At 37.2% G+C, this 18,225-nt stretch overlaps 1 protein-coding gene across 30 annotated transcripts in view; it reads left to right on the forward strand.

The window, feature by feature from the left end:
• Window positions 1-18,225, forward strand: part of LOC122553706 (gephyrin) — a 540,724-nt gene that overhangs the window by 282,493 nt on the left and 240,006 nt on the right. The window lies entirely within an intron of this gene.

Genomic DNA, 18,225 nt, shown 5'->3' on the forward strand with positions numbered 1-18,225 from the left:
AGTTGTTTTGCTGATCAGTGAGAAATAAATTCGAATATTTCTTAACGGTGAGAAACAAAGTGTTGTGGTGAAGGAAAAGGATACAATACAAGAGGAAAAAATGTGATGTTTCAGCCTAACATTTTTAAACTCCATCTATTTCAGCAGCTAGCAGAATAGCTTCATAAAGGAGAGCGTTAGCTTCCTATCAAAATTGCTGGTTCTATCACATCTACATGGCTTTACAAAGGGGAGTGGGAAATTTCATAATATTCAAGGATCTTTGGGCTCTCATAGGGGAGTGACTGATTCCACAAAATGCAAGGTATCCCTGTCATTCCTGAATACATAGGATATGAATATTACAATTTAACATTTGTTTCTTGGAGTATCAACCTCTGATTTTAACAGAATAGTAGAGAAAGTAATAGGGAAAGAAAATAACAGCTATTTATTTTGTATGATAACAATGCAAAGGAGGTTCTTTTTCCTCTTCACCTTATTCACATATATAAAATGCTTTCATTTTTCTTTCTTTGAAAGTTGCCTGGCATGACGCCACAAAGTTGTGTCAAGAGAAGAGGGAAAGAAGGAACCACAGATTCTTCCAGGATCTTCATTAATACTGTGTTGTGTAACTGAATGTCATTGGCACAATTTAAGTGTCACTGGCCTCAATACTAAGTTTTCTGATTACTCTTTCCTGCACACAATTCTCCCAAGAAGGAAAAGTTTGCAAGATTTTAATGCACAAATTATCATGTTGAGACTCAAACCGAGTTGAGTTGCTGTGATCAGCAGCCGTGAAATAGAAGCTTGCAGCTACATGTTTGGCAATGGTTACTCCTGGGCCTTTCCTCAAGCTTGCATATTTTCAACAGATTTTGAGAAATGACTTGCATCAGAATGTTTGTGTCACCAAAAAGATTAAATTATCCTTATAAATATTGTTGAACTTGCGATGTCATCTGGCTCACCTCTCCTCTGTGAGAAATCATTCTGTTAAAATATTAATCCTGACAGGATTTTTTGAAAGCTTTGCTATTTGTATTTTTTCTCTACATTTTTAATAGTTATTGATTTATTTTTGTGAAAAAAGCAACATTATTTGCAACTACAAATGCATATATTACAAAAATGTTCGAATCAAGTTTTAAAGGAAAGTATACAAAATGGTTGATTTCCAAAAGGCCTTGTTAACATTGTTCAAAAAATTTTGTTCTGACAGTTAAAATATCATGCAATGCTCACATCATGATAATAAGTTTTGTTTATTCACTTTAGCCCTTCAGTAAACTTCAGTAGTTTCTGAATGGTTTAGTGTATGATCTAATTATTCAAAATACCCCTGCAGAATATCTTGAAAGTTTTAATCTGTGGAAAATTCATGTGGAGCGACATGTGAAAAATTCATGTGGAGCGACATGTGAAAAATGTATTCATTTCACTTTGAAAGTAAAGGCTTTTTTTTAATCTGGAGCTTTAAACTCAAACTCTTCCATTTGTGTTGTCCCACTCCAGAGATCAAAAAAACCTCCAAATCTGAGAAATTTTGACAGACGTGGCAGAGAGAATAATTCACTTGACTGGGTGACCTGGAGTTTCAGAGGGAAGCAATTATTTTTGTTTAAAATTCAGCTGTCAAAAATGAAATTTAAATTAGACAACTATGAACACAGAATAATAGTTGAGTGGAATTACTGGCTTTGGTTGCATTACGTCAATGGGGAACTAAAATAGGTTAACTGACGGCTAACTTTATAGCTGTTATAACTTTGTAGGGAAGTGTAATAGATTGGAAATGTGTATCATTTCAAATTATCCAAGCCTTTTCATTGGGACTTCCAGGAGGGCTGTTCCAATCTACTGTTAGGTTTACATTTTCAGTGAAACTCCAGACAAAAGAAAAAAATGGATATTGACTACATTTCTCCTGATTATTCCCAAAATCTTAGGCAAAAATTCAAGCCAATCCTAAGTTTGTAAACTGTTTAAAACCTTATTGTACAAAACCTTTGAAAGGCCATCTAATGCACTGGTTTCTCTCAAGAAGAGTAGCTTCTTAATTATCACCTGTACAATTCAGTGTGGTTCTGCAAATGAATGAAGGGCAGGTAATGAGAGGGACATTAATCTGGTAATGTTTGCAGTCTCATTCTAGACATTTCTGTAAACCTTGTTGCGTGTGAGCTTGTTCTTAGCTTTTTTTCTTTGCTTGACAAAAGAATTGAGGCAAGCAGTGAATTTTTCCCAAATAAGCATTCTCATGTAAGAGCATTTCAGTCAGGAAGCAGCGTTTTTTTTGTTGCAGGGAATTTCTCGATCTTACTAACAAGTTTTAGAAGATACCCCAAGAGATTTGTTCAAATTATTTTCCAATGAAATCTTGCTTTGGTTTAGCTTCACCTGATAAATGAGATTCGTTTTCATGAATCTTAGATACATAGTCTATTTGTAAGTTAGTTGGAAAATATCATTTAATTTCTTGTGAGTTTACCAATAGTCAAGTTTACCCTGAGCATGCTACCTCTCAAATAATTTTCTGCATAAGATCATAGTCACATTTTGACTTATACAAGTTCTAGGTAAGTCTGTGGAAGTGACTTTGATATTTGGTACAAAAATAAGTACCTCGTGTGCGCATAAATTAAAACAAAAATATTGGTAATGTATTATGTTTGTCAAAGCTGCAGTCATTTCAAAATAATGTGCATTTGCAGAGCATTTTGAGATACTTCAGAGATAAGACATTGTGCAAGTTAAAAACTTTGACTCTTCTCGACTTGAGATCAAAATAGGGTACGGATGAGTACCTTAAACTTCAGCTGTAACATTTGAACAGGCTGATGATATTGAGGGCATGTATTAGCTGACTCCTATAAATAGTTTCTGACATAGCAATTAAGACCTTTAGAGCCTGATTCCTTCTTCCAATTTTAAGGACATACCTCATTAGTTCCTAATTGAAAATCAGTTTACATAATACAGATCCAAAATAGTATTTGTGTACTCCAGCCAGTAAGAGATTAATCCTGTTGTGGATGGGATCTAGGAAGGAAATCTACGGGGATGGGAGGTGTAGTTGGAGATTGGGGTGGAGGGCATCAACTCATCCTCTTCAATTTATAGCATTCCACCAAGTTCCACAAGATTTCAGGACTTTCAGGAAACTGGCCTGACACTTCTGATCAGTTGTTCTCTGGAAGCTGCTCAGGGCTGGGTTATAGATCAAATTGACTTAAAGAAGATTAAACTGGAAAGGGTGAAAGAAAGATTTCCAAGGTTGTTACGAGACTGGAAGTTTTGAGTTATAAGGAGAGAGTGGGTAAGCTGGGATTTTCTTTCCCTTGACTGCTGAGTGGTGACTTTTATAAAGGTTTGTAAAATCATGAGGGGCATAGATAAGATTATTAGTCAAAGTATTTTCACTAGGATCAGGGAATCCAAAAATAGAGGACAAAGGCTTAAGGTGAACGGGGAAAGATTTAGAAGGGACCTGAGGGTAAACATTTTCACACCGAGGGTGGAGCATGTATGGAAGCTGCCAGAGGATATTGTAGAGATGGGTACAATTACCACATTCGGAAGACTTCTGGACCAGTGCATGGATAAAAAGGGTTTAGAGAGAAATGGGCCATGGAAAAGGATAGACCAGATCTAAAAGTTGAAGTACTAAATTGGAGAAAGGCCAATTTTGACAGTATTAGGCAAGAAATTTTAAAGTTAATTGGGGGCAGATGTTCTCCGGAAAAGGGAGAGCTGGAAAATGGGAAGCCTTCAGAAATGAGATAACGAGAATCCAGTGAAAGTATATTCCTGTTAGGGTGAAAGGAAAGGCTGGTAGGTATAGCGAATGCTGGATGACTAAAGAAATTGAAGATTTGGGTAAGAAAAAGAAGGAAGCATATGTAAGGTATACAAAGTTAAAAATCACACAACACCAGGTTATAGTCCAACAGGTTTAATTGGAAGCACACTAGCTTTCGGAGCAAAGCTCCTTCATCAGGTGATTGTGATGAATCACCTGATGAAGGAGCATCGCTCCGAAAGCTAGTGTGCTTCCAATTAAACCTGTTGGACTATAACCTGGTGTTATGTGATTTTTAACTTTATACACCCCAGTCCAACACCGCCATCTCCAAATTATGTAAGGTATAGCCAGGATAGATCAAGTGAATCCTTAGAAGAGTATAAAGGCAGTAGGAATATACTTAAGAGGGAAATCAGGAGGGCAAAAAGGGGACATGAGATAGCTTTGGCAAATAGAATTAAGGAGAATCTACAGGGTTTTTATAAATACATTAAGGACAACAGGGTAACCAGGGAGAGAATAGGACCCCTCAAAAATCAGCAAGGCGGCCTTTGTGTGGAGCCGCAGAAAATGGGGGAGATACTAAACGAGTATTTTGCATCAGTATTTAATGTGGAAAAGGATATGGAAGATGTAGAGTGTAGGGAAATAGATGGCGACACCTTGCAAAACGTCCATATTACAGAGGAGGAAGTACTGGATGTCTTGAAACAGGTAAAGGTGGGTAAATCCCCAGGATCTGATCAGGTGTACCCTAGAGCTCTGTGGGAAGCTAGGGAAGTGATTGCTGGGCCTCCTGCTGAGATATTTGTATCATTGATAGTCACAGGTGAGGTGCCGGAAGACTGGAGGGTGGCTAATGTGGTGCCACTCTTTAAGAAGGATAGTAAGAGCAAGCCAGGGAACTATAGACCAGTGAGCCTGACGTCGGTGGTGGGCAAGTTGTTGGAGGAAATCCTGAGTGGCAGGATGTACATGTATTTGGAAAGGCAAGGACTGATTAGGGATAGTCAACATGAATTTGTGCATGGGAAATCAAGTCTCACAAACTTGACTGAGGTTTTTGAAGAAGTAACAAAGAGGATTGATGAGGGCAGAATGGTAGATGTGAACTATATGGACTTCAGTAAGGCGTTCAACAAGGTTCCCCATGGGAGACTGGTTAGCAAGGTTAGATCTCACGGAAAGCAGGGAGAACTAGCCATTTGGATACTGAACTGGCTCAAAGGTAGAAGACAGAATGTGGTGGTGGAGGGTTGTTTTTCAGACTGGAGGTCTGTGACCAGTGGAGTGCCATAAGGATCAGTGCTGGGTCTTCTACTTTTTGTCATTTATATAAATGATTTTGATGCGAGCATAAGAGGTATACTTAGTAAGTTTGCAGATGACACCAAAATTGGAGGTGTAGTGAACAACGAAGAAGGTTACCTTAGATTACAACAGGATCTTGTTCAGATGGGTCAATGGGCCGAGAAATGGCAGATGGAGTTTATTTCAGATAAATGCGAGGTGCTGCATTTTGGGAAAGCAAATCTTAGCAGGACTTATACACTTAATGGTAAGGTCCTAGAGAGTGTTGCTGAACAAAGAGACCTTGGAGTGCAAGTTCATAGCTCCTTGAAAGTGGAGTCGCAGGTAGATAGGATAGTGAAGAAGGTGTTTGGTATGCTTTCTTTTATTGGTCTCAGTATTGAGTACAGGAGTTGGGAGGTCCTGTTGCGGCTGTACAGGACATTGTTTAGGCCACTGTTGGAATATTGCATGAAATTCTGGTCTCCTTCCTATCGGAAAGATGTTGCGAAACTTGAAAGGGTTCAGAAAAGATTGACAAGGATGTTGCCAGGGTTGGAGGATTTGTGCTATGGGGAGAGATTGAACAGGCTGGGACTGTTTTCCCTGGAACGTTGGAGGTTGAGGGGTGACCTTATAGAAGTTTACAAAGTTATGAGGGGCATGGATAGGATAAGTAGACAGTCTTTTCCCTGGGGTCGGGGAGTCCAGAACTAGAGGGCATAGGTTTAGGGTGAGAGGGGAAAGATATAAAAGGGACCCAAGGGTCAACTTTTTCACGCAGAGGGTGGTACGTGTATGGAATAAGCTGCCAGAGGAAGTGGTGGAGGCTAGTACAATTGCAACATTTAAGAGGCATTCAGATGGGTATATGAATAGGAAGAGTTTGGAGGGATATGGACCAGGTGTTGGCAGGTGGGACTAGATTGGGTTAGGTTATCTGGTTGGCATGGATGGGTTCGACCAAAGGGTCGGTTTCCATGCTTGTACATCTCTATGACTCTAAATTGGACTAGTTCAGTTGAGGAAGCCTGGTCCGTATAGATGAGTTGGGCTGAAGAACCTGCTTTCGTACTGTATCATTCTATGACAGATAATGGCAACTGTTAGGTATTCAAGGTACGTTGATGGAACGTTGCAGTGTGACATACGGCCAAACTTTGTTGTCAAAGTAACAGCAAGATTCGTGGTACTCATCATCGCTTATTGCAGAATGGTGCAACAGCTTCAGGTAAGGAACAAGTGTGATTGTAATTGTGAATACCCAAAAGTTGCTGCCTGAGCTGCTCCATCTTTCCCTTTGATAAATTGGTCTCTTACCCTTAGCCTTCCCTTTTTCTCAGGATATAGATTGGGTTGGGATATCTGCTCGACATGGACAGGTTGGACCAAAGGGTCTGTTTCCATGCTGTACATATCTATGACTCTATAAGTGCCCATTAAATCCACTGCAATAACTTCAATGTTATCACTATAAGCATTCCTTGTAGTTTTTTTTATTATTCAAGAAGATTTTGAAAATGACTAATTTTAAATTAAATGTTTTCTTTTTCCTTACTTCCTCTCATTTCCATCTCTCAAGCCAATCTTTCTTTCCCTGTTTATCCCTCTTTCTGTACCTTATTTAGTATTGAATTTGTCCAATCCAATGCACTCTTTGTCTACATTTTTTGTATTTCTCAAATCTTTAATCCAATTGGTTAAGAGGTACCATTAGTTGGCTTCAACTTCTTCACTTTGTTGTTTTTGGCTCACACTTTAACCAACTGTGTGCAGAACATTTCTGTGCTGCATAGTGCGGGGGTGAGACTAATTAGTCAAGTTTGATGCCTTGTTATTGGAAATGCTGATTCCCAATTTACCCTGTATATTGAGGAAAAGGAGAAGAATTCTGGATTCTCTCATGTGACAAGATTTGTTTGGTCTCAAACTTGAACATAAACTTTGTACCAAGTATTTGGCAGCACACAGTGTTTGTAAACATGTTATTTATTCCTTCAATTTCATCCTAAATATGATCCAAGAGTGAAACCTAAATAAGTTTTAATGATGATTCTAAACCCACAATCTTATTCCTTGTATGGCATATTGTATAAAAGAAAACTAGTATTATAAAAAGAAATGTGATCAGATTTCTACGAAGATTCCAGTAAGGTTCATACGTTAAAGAGTTGAAACTCTGCCTTTTGATACTTTTTTTTCCAGAAAAGCAGATTTGTGTGTAAATCTGTGAACATGTTTGATGTATTTTAACATATATTTAAAATGATGATAGATAGGTTCTTGATTATTAAAGGACTCAAGGAGAAAGCAGAAGAATGGGTTTGAGAAACTTATCAGCCATGACTTGATGGGCTGAATGGCCTAATTTCTGCTCCTATGTCTTACGGTCTTATTTAGATTTAGATTTTATTGTCATGTGTAATCGAGCGCAGGTCTACAGTGAAAAGTGTGCAAAGTTGCCATTTCCTGGTGCCTTCTTAATATGCAAAAGACAGGATTTAAAAACTGGCGAGACAGAAATTGTAATCGAGAGTTTTTCCATTCAGCCTCTAGTTGGATATCGTGCCTTTTTTGGGGGGAATTACAAGTCTTAATTGACAGTTTATTATCTTAAAAGTCACAAGTGCGATCGGTGAGAAAATTTGTTGGTTGCCTCTGGGTGGTCTGAACTATAGCAGTAAAGAACCAAAGGACAGACCACTTATCCACAGTGGGACCAAAGGTTTGTAATTGCAGATGAAATAGTGCATTCTGCTGAAATTTTCTGCTCCATTTTTGAATGTTCCACAATCGACACAGAAGTTTCCCATTAAATGTACCTGCCTCATCATCAATTTTAGCAAGATCGGAATACCTTGAAAGTTAACTATTTACCAAGAGCATAACATTCCACTTTAATCAGAAGCAACCAACTATCTGAATGTCAACCCAGCATTCACAGACTCTTATTTCTGTTCCCTAGTATTATCACCATGTAGTTATGTAATCATAACCTTGCAATTTGGGGTCAACAATGCAAACAAAGAATCATATCTCTGTGGGCTATTAATATGCAATGGACAAATGTACTTTTTTGCCACTTTTAGGATGCAGAACTAAACACGCCACGTCAAATGCAATTTACAAACTAAAACCATTAATCTGTGAAACCATACCATTCAGGGTGGGCAGTTAAGCACAGCAGTGCTCTCTGAATTATTCTTTCGACTGCTCTCTGGCTCAAATGCGATATAGGAAACCAGTCAAAGTACGCTGTGATAGACATATTACTAATAAATAAGAATTAGTTTGGTACTGCTCAATGCATTTGCATCTTTTAACAAAATGAAAAGGAGAGCTCACATCTAGGTAGGTAAGAGATACTCAATTATTAGGTACAAATGTTGAGAATGATAATCAAGAAATACTGACTCTTAATAGAGCAAGTGGAGGACTCTGTGTCTGTACTGGTGGAGTTAGGAAGACTGAAGGGGATCTCATTGAAACTTATAGAATACTGAGAGGCCTGGATGGGATGGGATGGATATGGAGAAGATGTTTCCACTCAGGAGAAGCTAGGACTTGAGGGCGCAGTCTCAGAGTGAATGGGTGACCCTTTAGAACTGAGATGAGGAGGAATTGCTTTAGCGAGAGGGTAGTTAATCTGTGAAACACTGCTACAGAATGCTGTGGAGGCTGAGTCATTGTCGTCTTTAAGATCAAGATAGATCTTTGATTGGTAAGGGGATCAAGGGTTACGAGGAGAAGGCAGGAGAATGGATTTGAGAAACATCAGTTATAATCAAATGGCAGATCAGACTTTATGCACCAAATGGCCTATTTCTGCTCCGAATGGTATGGTCTTATCATGACCAATAGCAAAAAACAAAGGTAAATAAATACATAAAATATTCTCAGTTTGCAATGAATCACTTTGGCTTTCTCTAATTATATTTGTTGAGAAAGAGCTATTTTTATTTACAAATGATCAAAGAAATATTGTCCATCTTCAAGTGTACCTTACTTTATCTTTCTTCATAAACTGATTCAAACATGTGTTAATGAAACAAAGCAAAACTTATCATGTTCTTCCGCAAAGGATCTTTTCCAGGTTAAATGGAGATTGTTGAGACTGAAATAACTGATTTCATCTTGTTGCTTTGCAATGCCAATTGCTGTAACTATTTAATTTGGAAAATCACAGCCAGTTGCATTTCCAAGATCAATATCTCATTACCAGCAAAAGTATGGCAACCATTTTTTTTTGTTTTGTCATCACAACAAAATACCATGTAGTGTTAAAAGGCCTTTGACAAAATTTTTGGAAAGATTTTGGTATTTTTGTTTATTGAAGCTGAAAGTTGCAAATAAGGATAAAAGCATTGAATGATCATACTGAGCATTTCCAAATAGTGCATCAATAAAGAGAGCTGTAATTTGTAGGAGGACAGGCAGTTAATTATTGGCTTCCACTGAGTGCAGTTGTCTTGCTTACCAAGAGAAATCTGAATACAAATAAAGAAGCTGTGGCCTTTAGCTGAACTTTAGAAAGCTCTGCTGTAAATAAAATGTGTTTCCATAAATTACTGAACCATACAGCTTGTAATCCATTTATTTTGTAACCGTTATAAGATCCTGATGTTTTGCAATCCTGTGAAACATAAAATAACCCAACCTTTCAATTTTGGAAATCACAAGTGTCACTGGAGAAGAGTTTGAAAATATTTTCGCCCATAGTAGCTTGGTGATTTCAGTAAAATACAAATAAATCCAGTTACTGTACGGCATACTATCAGGCAAACTAATCCAAGAACACAAAGTAACAAGATTACAGACAATAATGACCTTGGCACTTTGAACTTAATTTCAATGAAGTTTATATGAAGGTTTCTGTTAGTGACAGAACTTAGTGCAGAAAAGCACTATGCAGCGAGCTGGTTTGAAGCTCCCACACATTTGATGGTTGGAAGAAGTTTGAGTACGACACAAATCTTGCACAACACCAATTTATCTTTTCCATCTTGCCAAGTTCCTAAATGCATGGTAATCAGCTGCTTGGGGCCTCACTGAACAGAGAAAGATTATAAAGCACACTGGTCAGTGGGGATTTAGAAGTGCTGGAGCTTGACAGCTTATATGATATACAAATAGATCAGCTGCTCAGGAGGCGTGGAATTGGGAGAGGTCCCTGTGGTATATACAGCAATTGGAGATTGCTGCAGAAAAAGGATGTAGTTCAGACTGCATACAGCAATAGAGAACCCCACTGGGAGTAATCGGAAACAAATTGACAGAGAGAAACACAGTGACATAAGCAGAGAATAAGAGACAGCAAAATGCTGAGAAAGATGAACGTTGAGAATGAGAGAATGTATAAGGTAGAACAGTAATGAAAACATGCACAAAGAGAAAGACAAAGAAATAGCTAGAAAATGGGAGGAAAACTGAAATTTTGTCTTTGATTGAACAAATGTTATTTTGCACTTGCTAAAAGTTGTGAGCATGTGAATTTGAATCCAGGAATAGAGGGAGGAATTGGGCACAGAAAGAAATCTTCCACAGAACACTTCAAAATTATAATCTGATCCACAGTTGGTTCTTGTTGATTCTCCTGATGTGCAGTAATGATCTCTACTTATTAACAGAGATTTTGGCACCAGGACCTGATCCACTGAAAATGGGCTCCCTCATGTGTCAGTGGACACAGAATGCAACAAAAACAATCACAGTAAAAGCAGTGAGTCTGAATGGATAGAAAGCAGTTTTGTCTTTTGAAAGTCCTCATGGACCAATATATTGTCTGTCAAAACTTGTTTGAAATGTCTGCATCAATAGAGGCAGAATGTCGTTCAGGATCCCTGGAGGCTCATCAGAGCTTTTATATCTTATGCAAATAGCTGGGTTGTAATGCCCGATGCAACAGAAGCTAATAAATCAAATCATGCACAAAGCTTTTCATTTTTACCTTTTTGAGAATAAACTCACAAACATACATTTGTGGTTCTGGATGATGTTAAAATTGGATATTTCAGAAATTATTTAATATTGTTACTTCATTGACTGAGCAAGATTCTTATGCAAAAGATACAAATCGTTCATGTATTGATTATCTATCACAAAAACATGAACTAGCAGTCAGTAAGCTCAGGCATTTTATTTTCTTGAAGGACATGGTTAGCCTTACTTAGCAAAGATACTCTCGCCAAATCCAGAAACACTTTCAAAATTGACAGGCTTGTTCTTCTTCTTCTGCTTTTTGTCTGATTAGACCCACAAAGCGACAGTATGATAGCTCTTTAATTTAAAGCTGGCAAGATTGTTATGAATGTGAAAGGACATTCTTTGATCATCCTTGCAAAGAGTCTCAGGATTCTAAAGTCCAATTGCTTTTCAAATCGTCTCAGTGTATTTTCTTCTGTTACTTATCCTGAAAATCTATTCCATTCGTTGGCCACTTTTCATTTCGCATCTGCATTTTGTTGTGCGTGTTGAGATGCTGTCTTATTGATCCTCAACACACCAACACAGCTGACTTTTCTAATCTTCCCCAAACCTGTCAGTTGCGATTATAGGCACAGCAAGGAGAAACTCACATTGGGTGTATCATTATGTCTGATATGTTCAACATATAAATTTAGGAAAAAATACCAATGGTTTGTTGAATAAATTTTAAGTTCATTGTATTATTTTTGGTAATTGTCCAACTTGGTTGCATGATTCAGGCCTTCATTTTGGTTGCAACAAGAATCACTTCAATAGAAGTCATAGATCGTGTTTCAGTTTGAAAGGAAGAATGGAAATTATTTTAGATGAAAGAAAAATGGGCCCATTAAAGTAAACGCATAAAATAAAACTGAACCAGCCTAATTGTGGTTTTGGGTGGATTGACACAGCAGGATAAAAAAAGGAGGTAAAGTTGGTATATTCTTAGCAGATCATAAGGCTACTCTCTCTCATGAGAGAGAGATGATTGGTGGTGATTTAACCTGAGGGTCACCACACCTCAGGCTAGTGGAGCAGATAAAAAGGACAGTCCTTTATGTTACCTCAGCCAATAGAGGAATTGAACTCTCACAGTTGACATCAGTTTGTTTTGCAAACCAGCCATCTAGCTTACTGAGCTAACATCATCTTGTTCTAGTTTTCATAGACTGCCTACAGGTTAGCTCAGTTGCTGAATGATTTGTTTATGATGTTGTGTGACGCCAAGGGTTCAATTCCCACACTGGCTGAGGTTACAATTAAGGCCTCTCCTTCTCAACCTCTCCCCTTGCCTGAGGTGTGGTGACCCTCAGGTTAAACGACTAACAGTTGTGCCTCTCTATTTAGTGAGCAACCCTGTAGTCTGGTAAGACTATGGAAATGTTACCACAAGGATGTGTATACCTTCACTGAATACTCCTGTATGAACAGAAATACCAAAATTATTTGGGATTTAGAGGCACAATCATGAAAAACATTTTACTGTGAGGCTAATATCTTCATTTTCAAATGATTATTTACTGCTCACCCAAAAACATGCATCACAGCTCAGCCAAGATAGTTATTGTTTGTACATGCACAGTAAAATACCTCTTTTCTGTTCAGTGAGAGTTTATGCCCATAAATGTGCTTAAAGTTTACTTTCACCAAAGCAATACGTTTGGAAATTCTTTCAGCGTGTTAACTAATTTTCATTTTCATTCAGCCTTTGATTGAATAAAGCTGACTTGTTCGATTGAACAGTTAATAATCTCTTATCATTATGTATGATTGCAAGATATTCATGTTATTGCAGATCTAGGGTAATTATAATCATATTTACTGGTAAATTCATTGTTGTCATGTTCCCAATGGGGAGCTCCTGAGCAGGAAGCAGTGGTTGCAGCAGCATCAATGCTATGTTGTTGTAGCCCTTTCTGACCCACACTATTTCATTAAGGCGAATACACAAAGCTTCTGTGCTGTGCCACTTGGACCTAAATGTCTACATTAGGTAGCAAGTAATCTAAGTGAAAATATTCGAAGCAATTATATCCTCAGCGTAGTATCCCAGACCCAAGCATCCTTAGCTGTTTTACCAGTGACCATCTCTCCCTCCAAAGGTCAGAAGTGAGGATATTTACTGATGATTGACGATGATTCAGGTCTATGGCAATGAGATTTTTTTGTTATCGTTAAATGAAGTTATCATTCTGAACTGGTTTTGACATATCTCGCTGAAACTGACAACCAAGTCTGGTGTTCACAAGCACGCAGTTCAACATGCAAATCCAAACATTGCAGTCACTGATGTATCATTCCTTCAGAGGATGCTTTTTGAAGTCCACAATAGAAAATCAATTTTTCTAAATTATCGAATTGATGAGAATTTCTTCTTTTAGACTGCATCGTGGGTGTTTAAAAACCACTAAATTTTTTTTTTAATTAATGAGGTGTAATTGGCTGTTTATTAGCTGACTAAACTATATAGCTTGATGTCTTTTCTTTGAAAACTAATTTTATATTTTTGTACTGTCAGATTTTGCATTGATTGAAACTGATTTTTAACATTAAAATATGTATTTTTAAGTTGTTTTGCTGTTTCGGTTAATAATGTATATGTCTCAAACTTCAAGTAAAGCAGTAAAATTATAAAATTGTGAAATAAGACCAGTGCATTTTGCTTCCAGGTTTGCTGCCTCTGAGATTGGCAGCTTATCCTGCTTTTTAGTCATGTTTGGGCAGCTGTTTATGCCAGCATTTATTGCCCAACTCTAATTGTCCTTGAGAAAATGGTGGAGAGTCACTTCCAGGTGTTGGCAGCATGGTATTTTTCCTTCTGGCTGATAGAGGTAGTGGGTTTGGAAGGTACTAATGATTACATCACTGATGCAGGGTGCTGAGAGATCCATTGGTCAGGTTCAAATTAAAATCAGTGAAGTTGAAACCAATACCACAAGAGATTGTTGGATCTTTATGAACAAATTTCCTTGAGGTCAGTAGTAAGCATCATAATTTTAATGTTCACAGCAAAATCTAGTCATTATGAATTTTCTTCAAAACCAACCAACTTTATCATTGCAAATCAAAAAGTGAACAGATGCAATCACTTAGATTTCTACTATACCATGGTATTAGAATAGATTGAACAGGAGTTTTATGCACATAACTGGTGTTTTCTAATACATATTGCATGGGCAGTAAATTTCTCACAATGACAGGGAGAAGTACCAAAGCATAAATGCATATTTAAAATTTAATAATTTTATTCCTCTGGAATAGTTGAAGTTAAAGATTAGTGTTATGATTATTATTTTGAACTACAGCTACCTATTTTAGACAATTTCATGTATATAATTGTCTCATAATTTTGCATTTCAGCAGGTGCTTCGGTACTCTGAACCAAGAGGCTTCTTTGCATTTTTAATTGAATCAGGAAATAGTTCATATTTGCAATCATTTTACATTGCTAAGAATGCAATGTTCTTTTTAGTTTGAACTTATTACTAATTGTAATGAACAACTTACTGTTGATAAAAATTGTGAGAAACATACATAAAAGCATATTTTTTCAAACTGAATTATGAAAGAAATTCTGTTTGCCTTCTAAAAAAATTCTTAACACTTTACATGTACAAGTTCAAGTGGAATCTAGAAGATGCATATCAATTTTTTTTTCCACTGTTAGATTCCCTTCTTGACATTCTTACACATTTGATGCAACTGCAAACGTCAACTTCTGTGAACAGCCACAATTTATTTTAGCAAGTACAAACTTTTGGAGGATCACATAACACTCTTTACTATGCTTGCAGAGCGTATCAAGCAAGGCTTTCTGAACAAGGGAACTGTCCTCCCTTTATACAGAGTTTTACATCATAGTCAGTCATGCACGCAAGACACAATTTCCTCCACTCCCCCATAGTCACATGCCACCCAAAAATAATGTAAAGCAATTAGATTATTTTCAGAAGCAATGTGTGATTAGGTATTCCTTAAACTGCAGCCTTTACAGAGTATGATTAAATTGTCACATCCTACCTACAAGACAGAAAAAACACACCCCCGGGACATCCAACTTCTTTCATGTCAGCAGAACAAATTAACCCTTTAACATCTCACCACAAGCAGCCAGGGTAGTAATCTCAAAGCAATGCTGCCATTAGTAAATAATGGTTAAAGTTAAAGTATAACTTCATTTATATTCTTAATAGCATGCATTGATTAGTGATTGCATCTAACATGAATCATTTTCAGTTGAAACCTAAATTGATCTGCAGACTTCAAATGGTGATAACAAATTCAGACATAGATTATCACTCTATCTCTACAATTCCAATTTCTAACTTTACATCATAGTTTCTGTTTCCATCATCCAAACATATGTTTCCTTTAGGGTTAGCTTTTTTTTGTCATCCATAACTTGAAATGGCTATTTCTTGTTTACCAACTTCTTACATATCAAATAAGTTCATCTCCTCTTCAATGTCTCAAAAAAGCTTTTTTTCTCCATGATATCTATTCAAAATAATTGAAATACTTCCTAACAATTGTGTCAGCATTGGAATCATCATCCAAAAACATTTGACAAAATCCTGGCCACTTTTGACGGGAAAAATGCAATAAGCTGAGACTGACTGCTTCAGTTTATGTTTAAGATGGAATCGTACTCTAATTCAGCTGGATGAGTCTGTAATGAGGGCAGATGCCTTAAGTGCACAATGAAATAATTTGAGGTTCAATGGTAAAGACAGACATTTATCACTGCCTACTAGATAAATCCTTCAGCTGTGACTCTGGTAGTGCTGATGAGACCCTGGAATTAATTGTTAAAGCACAGAGGACCAGAGCATAAAGAACAAGAGGCTGATGAGGTGATGCATGAAACATAGCAGTGATATTCTGTCCAGATTCTTAAATCAGTGTTGAGGTTTAGAGACTGAAGCTTGTATTCCTGACAATGGTATCAAGCTCATGATTAAATGCAAGTGACTGCTGTGGTGCTGCTGAGGTCATGATCTGCCTGACCACATTTCCATAACACACAACAAAGTGGATCAATCATGGGAGAAGGCCATTGACATTCATTCTATTCGCAGAGTCATAGAAATGTACAGCATGGAAACAGACTCTTCGGTCTAACCCCTCCATGCCAACCAGATGTCCTAACCTAATCTCATCCCATTTGCCAGCACTTGGCGCATATCCCTTTAAACCCATCCAGATGTACCAGCCTCCACCACTTCCACTGACAGCTCATGCCATACACGCACCACCCACTGCATGAAAGTGTTGCCTCTTAGGCCCCATTTAAATCTTTCCCCTCTCACCCTAAACCTATGCCCTCTAGTTCTGGACTCCCCCATCCCAGGGAAAAGACTTGTCTATTTAACCTGTCCATGCCTTTCATGATTTTATAAACCTCTATAAGGTCACCCCTCAGCCACTGACATTCCAGGGAAAACAGCCTCTCCTATTAGTTCAAATCTTCCAACCCTGGCAACATCCTTGTAAATCTTTGTAAAACCATTTTAGTCAATTATAGGTCTCAGGCAAAAAAAATCAGATGATGGAAATTAAAATCTGACAGTCCACTTTTACAACTATCATAACACCTCCCCACTGTGAAGAATAAAAGTCTCCTTTCTGTTGCAGTCTCTTTACAAGATCAGTATGAAATAACAACATAAAAATTGGGACAATCCATGCATTCAAACATCTCATTTATAATTTCTTCATTCTAAACTGGGTTTGACATCTGCTTTGGGTCTAGTAGACACTTGATTCTCAAATACTCTAAGCATTAGAAAACAGCAGCGAAGAGAGACAAATGAGAAAAATAAGTGGTAAAAAGACAGAAATAATGGAATTTTATTTAGATATAAGTAATATTTGGGACAAATGAACTGAATTAATGCCCCAATGAGTGCTATTTCAAAACTCTTAGAGCATCATGGTTACAAGAAGAGCAAAGTTGGGAACTAAATTTTCAGAGGTATGTGACTTTTTCAAAGGACAGGCAGGAAGAGAAGGATCATGAGGTAGTGTTGCTAGTTCAATGAGGAATAAGTACGATTGCAAGAAAGGATTGGGTGATTTAGAAACCATATCAGCGCAGTTAAGAAATACCGAGAAGATGAAGATACTAGTGAGAGTGGTCTATAAGCTCCCAAACAGTTCTATAGGACAGAAAATAAATTATCAGATAACAAGGTCATGTAAAAAAGATAGTCACTTATTATGAATGATTTTAAACTTCAAGTAGATTAGGAAAATCAAATTGGCAAAGGTAGACATCAGGAAAAATGGCTTTAAATAATATAAGGTTCATGAGCAAGAAATATTATTTTTGGTCTGTTAGCCTGACAAGCAGAGTAACAAAGCATTACTAAAATAAAAATAAAGAACAGTGGATGCTGGAATGTGAAACAAAAACAGGAAGTTCTGGAGAAACTGGGCGATGGAGTTCTTTCGTCTGATGGACTCTCAATGTAAATGTTTTTTCTCGCCACAGATGCTGGCAGACCTGGTGAATTTCTCCAGAACCTTCTGTTTTTGTAACAAAGTAATTCTATTTCTCTTCACATGCTGTTCTCTGGAAACAGATTTTCTTTTGTATTTATAGTAAAGTAGGCATTGTGCTTTACTGTATGAATGTTGATTGTTGTTAGTATCATGAACCTGAAAAGTGAAGATGAATGTGAAGAAAGAAAGCAAGTTGCTTTTTTTCATAGCCCCGTTAATGTTTCAATCATTCACACTAGTTGAGTATTTTACCCTACCTTAACGACATGCTAACAAGACACACGGTTCAATTTGAATCAGGGATGACCCAAATTGAATGCTATCTTTACAAATTTTATATTTTGAGTTAGTCAAAGATAATGTGCAATAGACCCCATTTGGATATAAATTCCTTTATCTCAAATGTCTCTTATCCTGGGGGTGAGGTGTTGGTATCCTTATTTTTACTTGGGGATTACAGTACAATAAAAATAACATTGAGTGGTGTGATATTTAATACAACTGAATGTTCATCCTTTTTAAAAATAAACTACTCACCCTATTTACTGTCCATGCTAAGAAGCTTAGTTTCTTGAAAAACACTGTTAGCTGTTAGTCTGAGAGACGTTGCTGATACAGATTCACATTTCAACTGCACAGTTGGAATAAAGAGGAGTAAATCCATAATACTGAATATT

The sequence above is a fragment of the Chiloscyllium plagiosum genome, unplaced genomic scaffold, assembly GCF_037043375.1.
Source record: "Chiloscyllium plagiosum isolate Xiang-an unplaced genomic scaffold, Cpla_swu_hap1 HiC_scaffold_8, whole genome shotgun sequence".
NCBI lineage: Eukaryota > Metazoa > Chordata > Chondrichthyes > Orectolobiformes > Hemiscylliidae > Chiloscyllium > Chiloscyllium plagiosum.